Source organism: Sphaerodactylus townsendi, linkage group LG01, assembly GCF_021028975.2.
Source record: "Sphaerodactylus townsendi isolate TG3544 linkage group LG01, MPM_Stown_v2.3, whole genome shotgun sequence".
NCBI lineage: Eukaryota > Metazoa > Chordata > Lepidosauria > Squamata > Sphaerodactylidae > Sphaerodactylus > Sphaerodactylus townsendi.
Genome location: NC_059425.1, coordinates 134765127 through 134782071, shown reverse-complemented (window position 1 = coordinate 134782071; position 16945 = coordinate 134765127).

The window sequence follows — 16945 nt, the reverse complement described above, 5'->3', positions numbered from 1 at the left end:
CCTATGAACTCCACTTGCAACACACAAAAGCATATTTATTATCATTAAGACCATCTGCTGACAAAAAATACTCCCCATTTGTCTTTAAATGAAAGGAAATTGCACTAGGCAAATGTAGATTTAATTGCTATTTCTGGCACAGCAAATTTGAACTTAAGCTGTCTCTTGGTTCACAGATAAAAATTTTCCATTGGGCAATGTGATATGAAGTATGATATGAAGTACTTAAAAGAAGGGAGCAAATTTTAACACTTGTATAGTTGGGAGTTGCAGTTAGTTTACACACTGTAATTCATCAAATTCTCTGACAGCCTATTATCAGAGAGATAGGGAGGGGGGTACTGTATTGTTCAAGAATTTAAAAACACAGCTGACCCAGGTACATTGTTTGATCAAATGATGACAGTTTAATTTACATTTTAAAGCATGAGTTCATGAAAGAATGCTGTGTCCTGTTAAAGACATCTTTGCATGAAATGTTTTCTTTACAGTCAATAATAAATGGCCCTGTCATCAAGTTGTCCCTGACTTAAAATATTTAGTTCCAAAATTTTAACAGAAAAGAATATACTCAACATATTTTGAATTCCCTTTACATCATAGACTGCGCTACAGAAACTAGCTATCATTTGCCATTAATAATAGCACTTAAAATACAGTTCACACTCCAAAATGACACATGAACAGCCTCTGAATGCCTGTAAGCAGCTTTTGATTTCAGCAGCTACTATAGGTAGTTTGGGCTACAGAATCCTTTACATCTCCACACTCCCAACATGGACAGGAACAACCTCTAACCTCTCTGGAAATGTCTTGCTTTTTCTTTTTTAACCATGAGAGAGAAGGAAAAGAAGAAATGCTATTGAGCTGCTTTGTTTCATTTTTCTCTAATTAGAGAGAACAAGGAAGAAAAAGTATCTAGAAGCCTCAATTCTAAAGGGGAAGAGTTGGATCAGAGAAGGAAATGACAGTTTGAACACCATCCCCAAGTGCTGGACTTTACCCATATTGTCTCTGCCTCAGTGAGTATCATATTTGATCCCAATTGCAGGGAGCTTTGAGAAATATAAAGCCAGGGGTGGGGGATGGAGAAGACAAATGCTCATTTGCCCTTGCTTGTTCACTCAACCACTTTTGCTGATCTGGGTCACATCAATAAGGGGTTAGGGTTAGGCAACACTAGGTTTCATACCTATCAGAGGTGGAGCTGCAATGGGGAAGGTCTCTGCTCATTTCATCCCTTGCACTGCTTGTAGCTGGGGCTGCCTCTCCCTTCTTGTCTTTGGTGTAAAACAACTGAGCTGGCAAAAAGCTTGTCAGGCCCAATGATCAGCAATAGGTGAGATGTGAATGGGTTGTTAAGAAAGAGTCAGGGGAAAACCCTGTTAGAAAGCTAAAATGGAAAATACCAGAACTATTTTGAAGATAGTGCTATAAGCTGCCTCCCTGCTGTGGTTGCCAATTCTGGGTATGGAAATTCGTGGAGATTAGGGGTGAATCCTAGCAAGTAACCTCAGGAGAGCATAGAATCCATCCCCCAAAGCAGTCATTTTCTTCAGAGGAACTGATGTCTGTAGTCTGGTGGTCAACTATAATTCTGGGCCATCTCTAGGCCCTACATAGAGGTTGAGAACCCTACTTGCGTTGATTGGCTGCAGGCAAAACTGTCACATGGCGACTGCCTGCAGCTACTGTGCCATTTCCACTTTTAATGTTTCTCTTTGATGTGGCTTAGAGAAAATCTGGAAGCCCAACAAGTCATGCTTCAAAAGAACATGCTTCAAAAGAATGATGAAGATGCTCGACAAAAGGCAGGGGCATACTGTGTTCCACTCATGGCAAAATCCCCATGTGGAAACAGCCATGGTAGGAAATAGAGCAGGTTTTACTCATCCTCATGGTTAATAAAGAAGAGAGGCTTGCAGAGACAGCCGTGCCATGTCACTCTGTCTAGCATTTTGTGAATCAATGTGGAAATCTGATAGTAACAACTCATGCTCAAACCAAGGATTGCTTCACCTTTCTTTCACAACTACTACATTGAAGGCACTTTACTACAGGATATACATTACTCTTTAGGAGTCCTGCATTCCCCAATTTTAAAGTCCAAATGTTAACTGTTCATTTGATCAAACCTATACTGGAAAGATCAATATGTGAATTGACAGGCAGTACAGTACATATCACCCTAATATTAGTGTGTGTGTTTATATGCATATGCCCTAGCCTAGAGATGAGGACTTGAATCCTATACCTTCTTTCTACACATGCTTCTCTTTGGCCTGTGCAAATATGATTTTCCCCTGTGGAGCCCATTTCTCTCGTGCTGGGCACTATGAGTGGCCTTAAAAAAGCAATGGTTTCACACAGAAGTGCCTAGTCCCAGAAATACCACACTTTATAGCTGAGGACAGCATCTGCAATGGCCAAAGAGGAACATATGCAGAAGAAAGTAATAGGAGCCATGCCATGATGCATCCAGCCAATATTCAGAAATTTTACTTCTGGTTAACTCACAAGAATATCATTTTAACAAGCACTTCCCAAAACACAAAACAGGGAATCACTGTGTTTACCAGGGTCATGAACAAGAAAATAGCACCTGTTCCTAGTAAATGGGGTCTATTGGAACATATGCCATGCTCCAGGGATAGATATGTCCTAATGATGGTATGGAAGTGAATTTTTGCAAAGGCACATCTTTTTATCCAACATGAATAGCTGCAAGCCATGTTGCAATCCTCACTTTAGCCTTTACTGACCCAAACATTATGCCCCAGACAACTAAGTCTCTTTTTAAAAAAACAACAAGAAACAATATACCAAGCTGTACAAAATTCTCTCTTTTGACATATTATTTTCCAGTTACCTTCTCTGCTGGCAATGATAAAGAGTTTGTAGGCGCTGCTTAAATATCTAGACTGTTCTTGTAACGCCAGAGGCATCTCTTGAATGACTGTGCCTAATAGTCCCTGAAAACCTTAATACAGACCCTTATTTAATTTTATTCTGAAACTCTAAAAGTATTACATGGGCATCAAAAAAGAGTGTGTTCAGAGGATGGAATGAACTTTGATGTGGTTGGGCTATGATCCAATTGAAAACTATTAATACTAGAGGATTAAAGGGACTGAGTTGCTGCCACTGATTTTTTTCCCCCAAAAAACAATTCAGTACCGTTATGAATGTTTTACAAGTCAAGCGGATGCTAAAAGCTTGGTCAAGTTCCATCTGCTTAAAAACTAACAAACATTTTGATCTTGCAAAACGATGTTACTAAGCAGTTTTGCCTGAGTGTGATATATGGGTTGCAGGAAGAAAATTATTCTACCTTTGTACTCCATGTGATTTTTGTCATTGTTGAGGCTTTATGGGAATACTAATCCTCCCTCTTTAATGTCACAGGATTCTGCAGTGGAACCCAAATATTAGTAGCTTGCAGCTGTAAGCCAAAGAGTCTATAAATATCAACGTCTCTATTTCCCAACCCTTCCTAAAATCTCCCTTTTAACTTAGTATTGCACATTTCCTGCGACTCTGCATGTATACAGTGCCATCAAGTTATGGCTGACTTATGGCAACCCAGTAAAGTTTTCAGCACAAGAGACTTAGGCTGATTACCCATAGGGCAGCTGCCACACACTGACAGCTGTACGTATTTCCTCCCTGTGGTGCATCAAGAGAGGAAGAACGTCAGGTCAAGATTTCTTGACTTGACGCACTTCCTGTTGACCTGCCTGTGCTTCTCACTTTCCCTACAGAAAACAAGAGCACTTCTGCTATGACTTGGGGCAAGGGTGGAGCAGAGCCGGCCATGGGTAATCAGCCTTACAGAGGCAATTTGCCACTGTCTTCTTCAGCACAGCAACCTTAATATTCCTTTGTAGTCTCTGATCCAAATACAACCCAGGGCTGACCTTGCTTATATCTTTAGCAACATAAAGATGACAGGAGATTTGAGAATTCATCTGCCATTTTCTGGACCATCTTTGTTCTACAATGCTCTGTTTGGGTCCTGGTTCTTACCTAGTTCTGTCCCCAAGGCACTGGGACCCAAATGGAAGAAGAAGAAGAAGAGTTTGGATTTATATCCCCCCTTTCTCTCCTGTAGAAGACTCAAAGGGGCTTACAATCTTCTTGTCCTTCCCCCCTCACAACAAACACCCTGTGAGGTGGGTGGGGCTGAGAGAGCTCTGAGAAGCTGTGACTAGCCCAAGGTCACCCAGCTGGCGTGTGTGGGAGTGTACAGGCTAATCTGAATTCCCCAGATAAGCCTCCACAACTCAAGCGGCAGACCTGGGAAGCAAACCTGGTTCCTCCAGATCAGAGTGCACCTCCTCTTAGCCACCGCTCTTAGCCACTACGCCACTGCTGCTCCCTTGTTCTAAAATGGAGAATTTTAGAACAAAGTTGGTGCAGGAAATGGCAGATGAATTCTCAAATCTCTAGTCATCCTTATGTTGAAAAAAGTATAGCTTCTGACAAGATCAGTCTAGCCTGGGCCATCCAAAGCAGAGCTTTTGCCGTTCCGAGGTGTCTTTATATTACATTGTTTAAAACCCACAGAATACAAAAACAATAAAGAAATGTCAAAAATATAATGTAGTAACCTTCTAGTTAATCTATGTTCCTTTCCCCTTCTGGAAAACACACACCCAATTGTTCCCTTAGTGACATTCAGCTTCTTTGCAGAGTAGTTGAAGTTAACCTAAGTTTCTTTTTGAGAAACTCTGGAGATTTTTTTTTAAACTTCTACTTTAAAACAAGCAGTTTTACAGAAATCAGAAACAACAACATAAACAAACTCACAGTCATATCAGCAAATGTTACTGCAAATTCAAGTCAGTTCTCTGCAAGTTAAATAACAGATACTATTTTGATTCCCTTAAGCTTACTTTTCAAGTCTTTACGGTCCCTATAGGTAGGTATTACTCAGGGATAGAATGTATATTATGTCAAATACGTGTCAGATAATAGATATGCAATCAAACTTTTAGTAAGATATACATTAGGGGAACACACCTTAAATGCACTCATTTAATCAAGCACTGAAAGGGAGCATAACCAGGGGGGAGGGGGGCACTCTGCTAACCTTCCTGACCCAGTTTCAGCAGCAGAAATGCCAGCAGAGGGGCTTTCACCCTCTTTCTGGAGCTTCATGTGTCCTTCCTAGACCACATGGATCCAGAGAAAGGAGGCAACACAACACTGAAGCTGGGAGGAAACTGGAAGCTCCTACTACTTCCTTGCAGCACCAGCCAACGAGCACTGTGCTAGCTGGTTTTGCCTTGTTTCAGTGCTGGCTTGGCTGATGGGTTTAGTAGAATATGAGAAGCCCAGGGGCGTATCTGCCAGAGGGACATGGGGGGGGTAATTTACCCTGGGCGCCACTCATTAGCTCACATGGTGGTGTGAAATCACCCCCACACCCCTCCTACAGAGAGGCACCCCCACCCTGTACTTTCCCTTCCACCGGCTGGGACCGCCGCCACCCTCCTCTTCTGGCTGAAGGAGCAGCCTGGTGGGGTCGGGCCAAGAGGCTCCCGGCAGAATCTCAGCAGGCTCCTGTCCTAGCCAGGCCTGGCCCCGCCGCCACCCACCGCCACCAGCTAAAGGAGCTGGCTGCCAAAAGTGGGATGCAGGGGTGGTGGTGGTGCGGGGGGGGGGGGCACTTGAGCAAGTGTTACCCCGGGCACCATTTTCTCCTAGTATGCCTCTGGAGAAGCCTGATAGTGGAAGGGCCCAGCCAGCAAAATCTTGTGGAAGGGCCCAGCCAGCAAAGTCAGAGGTACTGATGTTTACTGTGCTCTTCCTCCCACATGCCACTAGTGGCTCCAGTGCAAAACTGCATCAGACATTTTAAAAATGTAGAGGCATGATGGCTGCAGTGGCCTTCTAGCCCTCTTGGGTCCATGGAATTTTGCAGGAGGATTCTCAGGAACCTGATAATTGCCCCACCCAGATTCTGAAACTCCAGCCATGCTGTGGTTGCACAGTCAGGGTTGAGGGAAGTACCACAGGGAAGACTGGTGGGGCACAGGAGGAGGAGGTGACAGCAGAGGCAGAGCTGTAATGGGGACATCCGGGGCAGCTTGCCCTGAGCGCCACCCCAACCATGTGTTGGGAGCGGGGCCAGGGGCATGTAAGGGTTGGGGTGGAGCAGGAGGGGTGAGAGGGGGTACGCAGGCAGTTCATGTATCGGGCACAGTTTCTCCTCCCTTTGTCACTGGGTGACAGGCAGCACAATGCTTTTCCAGCTCCTTTCTCCTGGGAGAAGGGAGGGGTGGGTGGCTGAACTCACCCCCCACTTGACCCACAGGAGTAGTGCCCATGGCTTCAGCCCTCCTGCCCTCCCTCACAATGCCTGTGCCTGTATCCCAAGGAACTTATAATATAAATTAAGTCAATGAAAGACAAAGTAGAGAAAGGAAACCTGGAATGAACAGCATTTAAAATCTGAGCAAACCAAGCACAATATGTGCACTTTCAACCTAATCAGTATGCCTTGTCAGGCTGGATATTTAAAAGCTAATAGAGAGGGGAGTCTCTGAGATAGAGATCTGCAGGGCAGCCCTTAATTTATTGTTGACTCAGAAATCAAATTGATCTCAATGGGTAACACTGCAATCCTATGCCGTTACTCCAAAATAAATGGGTTTAGACTGGAGTAACTTGTTTTAGGATTGCACTGTAGGCATCATTAGAATTGCAGCTTTTGTGTACTACTGGAGTAAAACTGTTTATAGTGGGATTTCACACAGCCTTCATTACAGAAGAACAATAGAGCAAAAACCATGCTGTACAAATAACCTTCACCATATTTCTGGATAAAATATTCTTGCTCTTAAAATGAAAAAAAGTCGCCTGAGGATTCCCCCACCCAGAATCTGGCATCCCACACATCCTCCATGGCCCTTCCTTAGTGAGGAAGAGCCATGGAGACCATGCTGGGGTGGCAATTTTGCAATTTCTATATGAATCTTCATGGATACTTTTTTCTATACATTCCCCCTCATGTTCATGTTTTCAACACCCAGTTGAGAAATCTCTGGAAGGTAAAACCAGGGGGCGCTGGAGTTTGTGAGAGGAGGGACCTCAGTGGTGTATAACGCCACAGATTTAAGACTGTCAACCTCCAAGTGCATCCTAGAGATCTCCTGAAATTACAGACAATCTCTAGACTACAGATAGGACTTCCTCTTAAAAAATGGCTGGCAGACTCTGTGGCATTATACCCTGCTGAGGTTCCTTTCCTCCCCAATCCCTCCCCTCCCCCAAATCTTCAATAATGTCCCAAAAGGGAGTTGGCAAGCAGGCATTTGCTTCTGGGGAGTTGATTTCTGTAATCTGGAGATCAGTTGTAATTTTAGTTCTCAAGGCACCACCAGGAGGTTGGCATCCCTGCTCTCCAGAAGTCTACAACAGATCAAAGATCAATTCAGTTCCCCAATCCCTTCCCCTCAGTCCTCCTGCCAGTTGCCTAGCAACCATAAGTGAGATGAGCTTATTGGAGCCCTGCCCCCTTTGCCCTCATGGATCAGCTGCTTCTGCAAGAACAGAACAACTTGCTGAAGCAAAGGCAGGCATAATTGGCTAGAAGCCTGAGTCTAATGATGCATTTTGGTATCCAAGCCAGCCTGTCATTGACTTGGGAAGGGGGTAGCTCTCTCCCCCGCCCCCACCCACAATATTAAGCAATTCCTTAGTCGCTCAAATGGCATAATGGAGACAGGGAAATGAAGCTTTAATATTTCTTTACACTGTTTTAGTGTGAAACCTAGGACTGAAGAGTCAGAAGTAATGCTGGCCAAGTTTAGAACCAGAGCTGATTTGCCCAGTGATGCTTCTACCTATTTTAAAATACAAACATAATGTAAGGTTGTCTCATAAAAATCTTGGCAGCCATTTTGGATTGTGGTTGACTAAAATAGCTTCTTAAATTTCATTTTGAAATTGAGGGAAAGTGATAGAGGAAATAAATTGTAGTAGTAGTAGTAGTAGTAGTAGTAAGTTTATTGTCTTGACCATAGGCCTTCACAATCCCCTCATACACAAACATAGTAATATTAAAACAAACACAAAAAACACCCCATATACACCAACATAGCTAAAAAGAACTTAATTAGCACTGATACAAATATAACTGTTAAATAATAAAACATATCATAATTACACCATAAGTAGCCTAATTCTTCTGGCGGCATGAGCAAAAAGTGTTACTCAGTTAAAAATGTATGTATCTCCATCAGACAATAGACAAATCAATTTCCCAGTGTTGTCAATATCCCCTACAATTGGGGGAAAAATGGAGCAAAAGTGGATGGAGAATTTACAAGGAAACTTGTAAAGGAAAGAAACAAACTGTGAGGGCTAGGGGGGAAAGTGGAGATAGTACAGAAAGAATGACCACTGGAAAGAATAAATTCCCCCCCAATTTGGTGAACCAATTACAAATGTATGTTTGGTGCATGAAATCAGTTTCACTCTCATTGATCTCACGCTATTTGAATCAAGCCTTGATTTTTTAACCTTCCAAAATACAATTGGGAATATTTTTTGTCTTCAGAATGAGTATTTCTGGAAATTAAGACACAAAACAGTAAATTTTTGACTTCTTGATTCTATTAATTCTAGCTAAAATATCAGTTCGGCATTTTTTAACATGGGAAGCCCCATCCAAACTCAGAGATGGTGGGACGTGGCACCATTGCGTTGCTGCTCCACTGCCTCTAATAGCACTTTCCAGTACACGAGGAGCTCAGAAAAGTCCAAAACTCCCCTGCAGCTGGAAAAACCTATAGGATACATGCCACCAAAAGATACCTTCTCTTGGCACATGATTGGTTGGTTTGGTTGAATTACATATGCCCTGGGCTGCTACAGACAGGTCACATGTTGCTGAAAATCAACTTCATTTTGCAAGTACTTCTGGTCTTGTATTTTCAATAGCATCCATTATGTTGGTGCAAAATTAGCGCTTACTACAAAATATTAGAGCTTACTACAAAATTAGATCTTGCAACAAAATATTACTTGCAAAATATTTGTGACCCGATTTAAAAACACTCAGTGAACATGAACATGCTTGATTTGGGAATCAGGAAGCAAAATATACCATGTCAGAGTACTGGAGTGAAAAAATGTAGCTTGTTCTTCAAGAGCAAGGGAAACCAGAGGCACTACTCACAATTTGATTGCAATTTTATCACAAAATGCTATTTGAGCACAGAAGCATTTTCATGTCTCTGGTTAGGAAGGAAAAGAGTCTATGTGGAAAGTAGCTATATTCCTGGACATTACAGTACTAGAACCAGTTGCTAGTTTTAAATACTGGGTAAACAAGAGATAATATGTACCAACCAGGCTGAAACAACTGTTTCAAAAACACTTGAGTGAAAAGACGTTTGTGACAAGCAGGAAAAAACTAGCAGAGCACAGTCCGATTGATTACAATTGTTATTACCTTGAGAGTCTTTATCTGTAATCTACTTAGCAGCCTTGAAGTTTCTTAACAAGGTCGGCACTTATTTATGTAGGGGTGAGCCCGCGAACCCAGCAGAACCGTAGAGAGAGCGCTTGGAATGCCGGTGCCGGCTACGGCCTTCTGGGTGCACATGCTCCCCCAACCCCCGCTCCCCCGTGAGTCACGGGTCATGAACTACCTGACTCGCGGTCACCAGGTGTCCCATACAAAGGGACAAAAGGGCTCTTGCCCTCAGGTGAGGATTAGACCCAGACGCGGATGCTTCCTCCCGCACGTAGCAGCCCGATGAGATCATGCATCACATGATGGTCTCCCGTTCTCCCGACCTCCCGCTCTCCTGCCTGCCCGACCCCTTTACACGCCCCCAGTGAAACCCTAATAAAAGGTGCGAGGGGCGAGCACACGGCAGAGTTGCCAGGATCACGGGATCCTGCGCTTCCTGTTGCTGGCTCTCTCCACCAGATGATATCTCCGCGTCTCGTCTCTTCCTTGCGACCTCGCGGGCACGACTTCAAGCTGGTGCCAAAACCCGGGAATCTCCAACCTCCACCCGCTTACCGTCACCTGGGAAAGGGCCCCTCTGTACCGACCGTCCGCTGGATCGGCGCATCCTCGGACCCACGTTCTCGGTACCGACCGTCCGCTGGATCGGCGCATCCTCGGACCCGCGTTCTAGGACACTCTCTTGTCTGACAAACCACCGGTAAGTATGGGAGCTTGCAAAAGCACGGCTTATGACAAGCACGTTAGTGAGCTGAAGGCACTAACGAAACGCGGCAGAGTCCCAGTAAAGAGAAGGGATCTGCGCGAATTGGTTGAGGAGATTGCTAGGCAATGTCCATGGTACCCAGAGAGGGGGACATTCAATCTTAAGGACTGGGAAAACATCGGGCGCACTCTGCACAGAGAGCCTCGCGTGCCGGTGTCGCTGCTACTGATGTGGCGACAATGTTATGTCGCCATCAGCCTGCAGGTCCATGGTGTCTTTGCCATGGATCTCCCTCCTTTTGATCTTTCACCTACGATTTCAAGCCCGGAATTTTCTCTATCCACTAAGCAGGACGCCTGTCCTCCTCCCGTTTCACTTGCTTCCTCTCCTCATTCAAACTCTCCCGCTCGTACTCTCGCGGCCCTGCCGCCTCCTCCTTTCGCTCCGCCTTCTGCTCCGCTTCCCCCTCCCGTTTCCAAAGCCACCACACCTCCGTCAATGCCACGTAATGGCGCGAGTTTCAAAACTCTAGCAGAGCGTATTAGCCACGATCTGCGGAGGAAGGAAACCTTGACGGAAGACGTCGCCGACCTCCTCGCTGTGTGCCCCGCCCACTTCACCAACCACGTGGGGGAGGATGGCGTCATCCAGCGAGTTGTCGAGTATCGCCCCATAGGTTATAACGTTCTCACTGAGCTCCGCAAGGCAATACGGGACGTGGGAATCACCAGCCCCTATGTGAGAGGCATGTTGGAGGCAGTTATGCGGAATCACGTAATGGTTCCGGAGGACTGGAAGACCACTTTTCACATGCTCTTGAACCCTGCGCAATATGTTGTCTGGGAGAGCGAGTACCGCCAACAATGCATAAGCAGAGGAGCAGCCTCTGGCGGTGCCTATACTGCTGCGCAGCTCTATGGCTGCGAAGGCTTCACCCTTCCCAACGCGCAGATCGTCCTGCCAGAGGCCACCCTTAAGGTCGCCTCCGACTGCGCCTACAAGGCGTTTTTGAGAGTGCCAGCTGCCGGACAACCAACTCAAAGCTTCTCCAACGTCCGGCAGAAGCCTCAGGAGCCCTATGCTGAATTCCTGAACAGGCTCCAGGAGGCCCTGCAGAGGCAGGTCGACAACAACATAGCCCAGCACGAGCTCCTCATGTGCCTTGCCAAGGAGAACGCCTCCGCCGAGTGTCGCAGGGCGATCACGGGTTTAGGGAAGAACCCCGAACTGGCCAATATGCTTAAGGCTTGCCAAGATATCGGGTCTCCCGCCCACCAGGCCAGTCTCCTGGCCACAGCACTCTCCGCCGCCAGGGAACAGCCCCGAGGCGAGTGCTTCAACTGCGGCAGGCGGGGACACTTCCGGAGGGATTGTAGGTCGCCCGGTGGGGGGGCTTACAACCCTGACGGAGGAGGGTCCCCCCAGGAGGCGAGGGCCCCCGGGGAAACGATCAGCCGGGCCTCTCCCCGGCCCAGGGCCAGGGAGGAGAGCACTAAGACGACCCCAAGAGCTGAGACCCGCGTTCAAACCACCCCCCCTCTGTGAGGTCCTCGTTGCTCCAGCCCAGTACGGTGATCCCACCCCCCCAGAGGCCGTCGGGTTAGCTTTGCCCGGGGCCTCCACCATTGAGCAGGGGTTGTTTGTTGTTCCAGGGGACGCTGACTCCACACCCCAGGGAGTCACTCGCAGCCAGGTGGGGACAAACCTCCCGCGGGAACCGCCCAGCGGAGTCAGCTGCGCTCAGCTGTTCCTCCTGCCCCACACGCTACCCGCTGCCGATCCAATAAAGACCACGAGCTCAGGTAACTGTCGAGGCCCTGTCAGCGCCACCGTAGCGGCAGCAGGGACGTCCACCGGTGGCTCCCACCAGTACCCGGGGCTCGAGCAACAACTCACAGCCCTCCGCGTCTTTTTGGACGTCCACATTGACTCGTGGCGAGGGGATCCCAAGGGCCAGATTGAAGCAACCATGACTGGGATGAGTAAGCCCGCTCCCACCGCTCTCCCCCTTACATGGGTCACGGAAACCCCCGTTTGGGTGGAACAGTGGCCGCTACCCAGAGAAAAGTTGGCCGCCATGCACCAGCTAGTAGAGGAACAGCTGGCAGCCGGCCACATTGAGGTCTCCACCTCCCCGTGGAACACACCTGTGTTCGTGATCAAGAAAAAAAACGGCCGATGGCGGCTGCTCCAGGACCTAAGGGTGGTAAATGCGTGCATCCAGCCCATGGGCCCCCTTCAATGCGGTCTTCCTAACCCCAATCTCATTTCCTCCGAGTATCAGGTCTTGGTCATCAATCTTAAGGACTGCTTCTTCTGCATCCCTCTTTCCCCGGAGACCGGACACGCTTCGCTTTCACCGTGCCGGTTCTCAACCATCAGCAGCCCACTGCCAGATACCAGTGGAAGGTCCTGCCTCAAGGGATGCTCAACAGCCCCACCTTGTGCCAGTACTTTGTTCACCCCGCCCTGGCCCCATTCCGCGCCAAAACCCCTGAGGCCCTAATCATCCATTACATGGATGACATCCTGGTCGCTGCACCAACAGTCCCTCCACAGTGGGTGGCGCTGCTAGCGAACACATTACAACAATCCGGTCTGCACATCGCCCCTGAAAAGGTGCAGAGGAAAGAGCCGTTTCTATACCTAGGGCACAAGCTCCTCCACTCTTACTCCGCTCCCATCCTGCCGGAACTGCAAATCCCAGATGCGCCCATGCTTCTTCAGCTGCAGCAGCTTCTCGGGACCCTTAACTGGGCTCGTCCCTTCTTTGCCCTCACCACCTCCTTACTCAGCCCCCTTTTCTCATTGCTTCCGCTCGCCAAGGGTCCTGGGGACAAGATCCAGCTCACCCAGAAGCACAAGAACGCCTTTCAGGCAGTAAAGGAGGTCCTGGCTCGCCAATGGGTGGATCGGGTCCCCCTCCGGGACCAGCCGCTCTCTCTCTTTCTTTTGAGCACGCCTTTTCTTCCAACCGGGGTCTTGGGATACACCAAACCCCCACAAACCTTCTTAGTGGAGTGGCTCTATCTGCCTCATGCCCCTACCAGAAACCTTTCTACCCCAGGCCAGCTCTACGCTGACCTTATTAACCAAGGGCGCCAACGCACCATGGTAATGGTCGGGTGGGACCCGGACAAAATCATCATGCCTCTTAACAGAGCAGATTTCCAACACCTTTGGAACGCTTCCCCATCCTTACAGCTGGCCTTGGAGGGTTTCGTAGGAGAGATCCTCTTCCATCTTCCCCCAGACCCACGCTTTACCCTCCTTCATTCTAACCCTTGTCCCGTCCGACCCCTGGCGGCCTCTATGCTGCTCCAGGACGCTCTCACAGTCTTTGCTGACGGCAGTAAGCTCTTCGGCGCCATCGCCTTTCAGCAAGACAGGAAGTGGCAAACGGCTTACACGCCACCTCAGGCTTCGGCTCAACGGAGCGAGCTCGCCGCAGCCATCCTGGCCTTTCGAACCTTCTCTCAGCCCTTCAACCTCTTGGTCGATTCACAATACGTAGCGCATGTAATCACCCACCTACCCGGAGCTTACGTTGCCCCCCGGATCATTCTAACCCTTGTCCCGTCCGACCCCTGGCGGCCTCTATGCCGCTCCAGGACGCTCTCACAGTCTTTGCTGACGGCAGTAAGCGCTTCGGCGCCATCGCCTTTCAGCAAGACGGGAAGTGGCAAACGGCTTACACGCCACCTCAGGCTTCGGCTCAACGGAGCGAGCTCGCCGCAGCCATCCTGGCCTTTCGAACCTTCTCTCAGCCCTTCAGCCTCTTGGTCGATTCACAATACGTAGCGCATGTAATCACCCACCTACCCGGAGCTTACGTTGCCCCCCAGATCAACCCAAATCTCATGAGTCTTTTCCTAACGTTGCAGAACTTGCTAGCATCCACAACTTCTAGCTACTTCGTGGGCCATATGCGCAGTCACAGGCCCCCTCAGTGAGGGGAACCAGCACGCGGACAACGCTACCCACGTCTCCTCCCTTTTCTCTGATCCTTTTCAGTCCCATGACTTCTTCCACCAGGGGGCAAAAGCTCTTGCTCGTTCATGTCACATTCCCCTAAACCAGGCACAGTCTATCGTGAGATCGTGTGCCCAGTGCTCACACCTCGGCTCCTCCTCAGACCCTGGAGTAAATCCAAGGGGAATCCTGGCAAATGAGCTGTGGCAAATGGACGTAACAATGGTCCTGGCCCTAGCCCCATGGAAACATCTGCACGTGACCACAGACACATACTCTGGGTACATTTGGGCCACACCACTTCGCGGAGAAACTACCAATCATGTCCTCCAACACCTCTTCGCATGCATCACGGTTATGGGGCGTCCCCTCCACCTCAAAACTGACAATGCACCCGCATATTCCTCCACCGCCATGCTCCAGTTTTGCACCAACTGGGGGATCGTGTTAACACACGGAATCCCCTATAACAGCACCGGCCAGGCGATCGTTGAGTGAGCCAACCGCACCTTCAAGGAAATTTTAGCCAAGCAAACTAAAGAAAGGGGAATAGGTGGCCCCCCAACTTAGGCCTCGTCCAGCAAACAGTATCAAAAGTGCTATTCACCATCAATCACTTAAACTTGCTCGCTCTACCCTCTGGGCAGCAGATCACCCCCGTAGAAAGGCACTTCAGGCAATCAGAGCCCCTCCCCCACGCCCAGGTCTACTACCGCCAGCTCCCGGACCGGGCTTGGCGGGGCCCGGCCCCCCTCATAACCTGGGGAAGGGGGTATGCTTCAGTCCTTCTCCCTACAGGTCCCCTGTGGATCCCAGCTCGCCATGTCCGGCCAGCTCATGGGGCGGCACCAGAAGAAAACCGACCCCACCCCGGAGATGGAACGGACCTCCCTGAGGGACCCTGCCCCGCTGCCTCAACGGAGCCGCCGCCAGCACCAGAATGGTCCGAAGGCCCGGACGACATAGGGGGACATCAGGACCATGACCAACCAGGCTCGGGAGCTGCCGCTACAGCGTGGCCGCCCCGAAACACTCGGGGATCCCGGCGTTGCCATCTTTGCGGCTACTACTGCAAATTCCACAGTCACAATCAGCTGCTTGCCTTGCTGCCTCCCGCTGGTGACGCTCGGTCACCCCCTCATGGATCTTAATCAAATCAACATCGGGGAGCTGCTCGCTGCCGCTGCCAACGCTCCACCTTCTCGCCTGGAACAGTATTTGGAGGCGGGGAATCTACTGATTTCCTGCCAATTTTCCCACGAACTCCTGGAAACCTCTCCGCCGGGACTCCTTGTTGCCTTAGCCGTCTTACCATCGTCCTGCCTCAGGCTCTGCCCCGGGAGCCCAAACGCCGTCACCGCTCCACTCTTCCCCTCGACCCTTCCTGCCGGAGCGACGCGGTTGCTCTCTCCAAAGCCAAGTATGTTTCCCTCGCAACCTCCCTGGTGGGAGTCCCAGGACTCGCCACCTACAACGCTAAGACTATTGGCCGGCTGGCCTGTTCCCTTGCGAAGTCCATTAATTCCACCTCCACTGCTCTGGATGCCCTGGCCTCCGAGCAACAGGAACTTCGTCAAGCGACTTTAGATAATTGTGCCGCTATTGATTACTTGCTGTTATTGCATCACCAAGGTTGTGAAAATGTACATAATATGTGTTGTTTTAATCTCTCTGATAACTCCCATTTGATTCATATGAAAGTGCGTGAGTTGCAAGATGTTGTATCTAATCTGAAATATGATGTGTTGCCCCACTGGTGGTCAGCCCTTTGGAGTTGGCTGCCAGGGGGATGGTTAAGCGCTGTTGTACAATTCTTCATTGGTTTAACCATATGCCTCGTTGTCGGATCTTGCCTTGTTCAATGTGTATCTGCTTTCACCTGTAACGTTTGTAAGAGACCCTTTGACTTTCCCCTATGTCGCAACCAGGTCCCCATGTTGCACAAACAGCTCAGCCAGCTTGAGCGAGTTCCTGGGGAAGCAAGCATCCCCCTAAATTGCCCCAACTGATTCGGCTTCCTTCCTAAAACGTTAGAAACGGGGAGATGTAGGGGTGAGCCCGCGAACCCAGCAGAACCGTAGAGAGAGCGCTTGGAATGCCGGTGCCGGCTACGGCCTTCTGGGCGCACACGCTCCCCCAACCCCCGCTCCCCCGTGAGTCTGCCTGACTCGCGGTCACCAGGTATCCCATACAAAGGGACAAAAGGGCTCTTGCCCTCAGGTGAGGATTAGACCCAGACGCGGATGCTTCCTCCCGCACGTAGCAGCCCAATGAGATCATGCATCACATGATGGTCTCCTGTTCTCCCGACCTCCCAACCTCCTGCTCTCCCGCCTGCCCGACCCCTTTACACGCCCCCAGTGAAACCCTAATAAAAGGTGCGAGGGGCGAGCACACAGCAGAGTTGCCAGGATCACGGGATCCCGCGCTTCCTGCTACTGGCTCTCTCCACCAGATGAAATCTCCGCGTCTCGTCTCTTCCTTGGGGCCTCGTGGGCAAGACTACAATTTAGATTCCAACTAACCTTGCTGTATTGCTTGCTTTGCATATTCAATTGTACGGCTGTGTATGTGTTGATTTTGTTACTTACAAGTAAAATCTTTTCACTCAAGTGTTTTTGAAGCAGTTGTTTCAGCCTGGTTGGTACATATTATCTCTTGTTTACCCTGTGGTTGTGTACCTTCCCCTTTTGCTCAAGTTTTAAACACTGTGCATGACTGAGTGGGAATCATAAAATATAATTATGCATATTTTTAAAGCATTCCAAAAACAAATGATG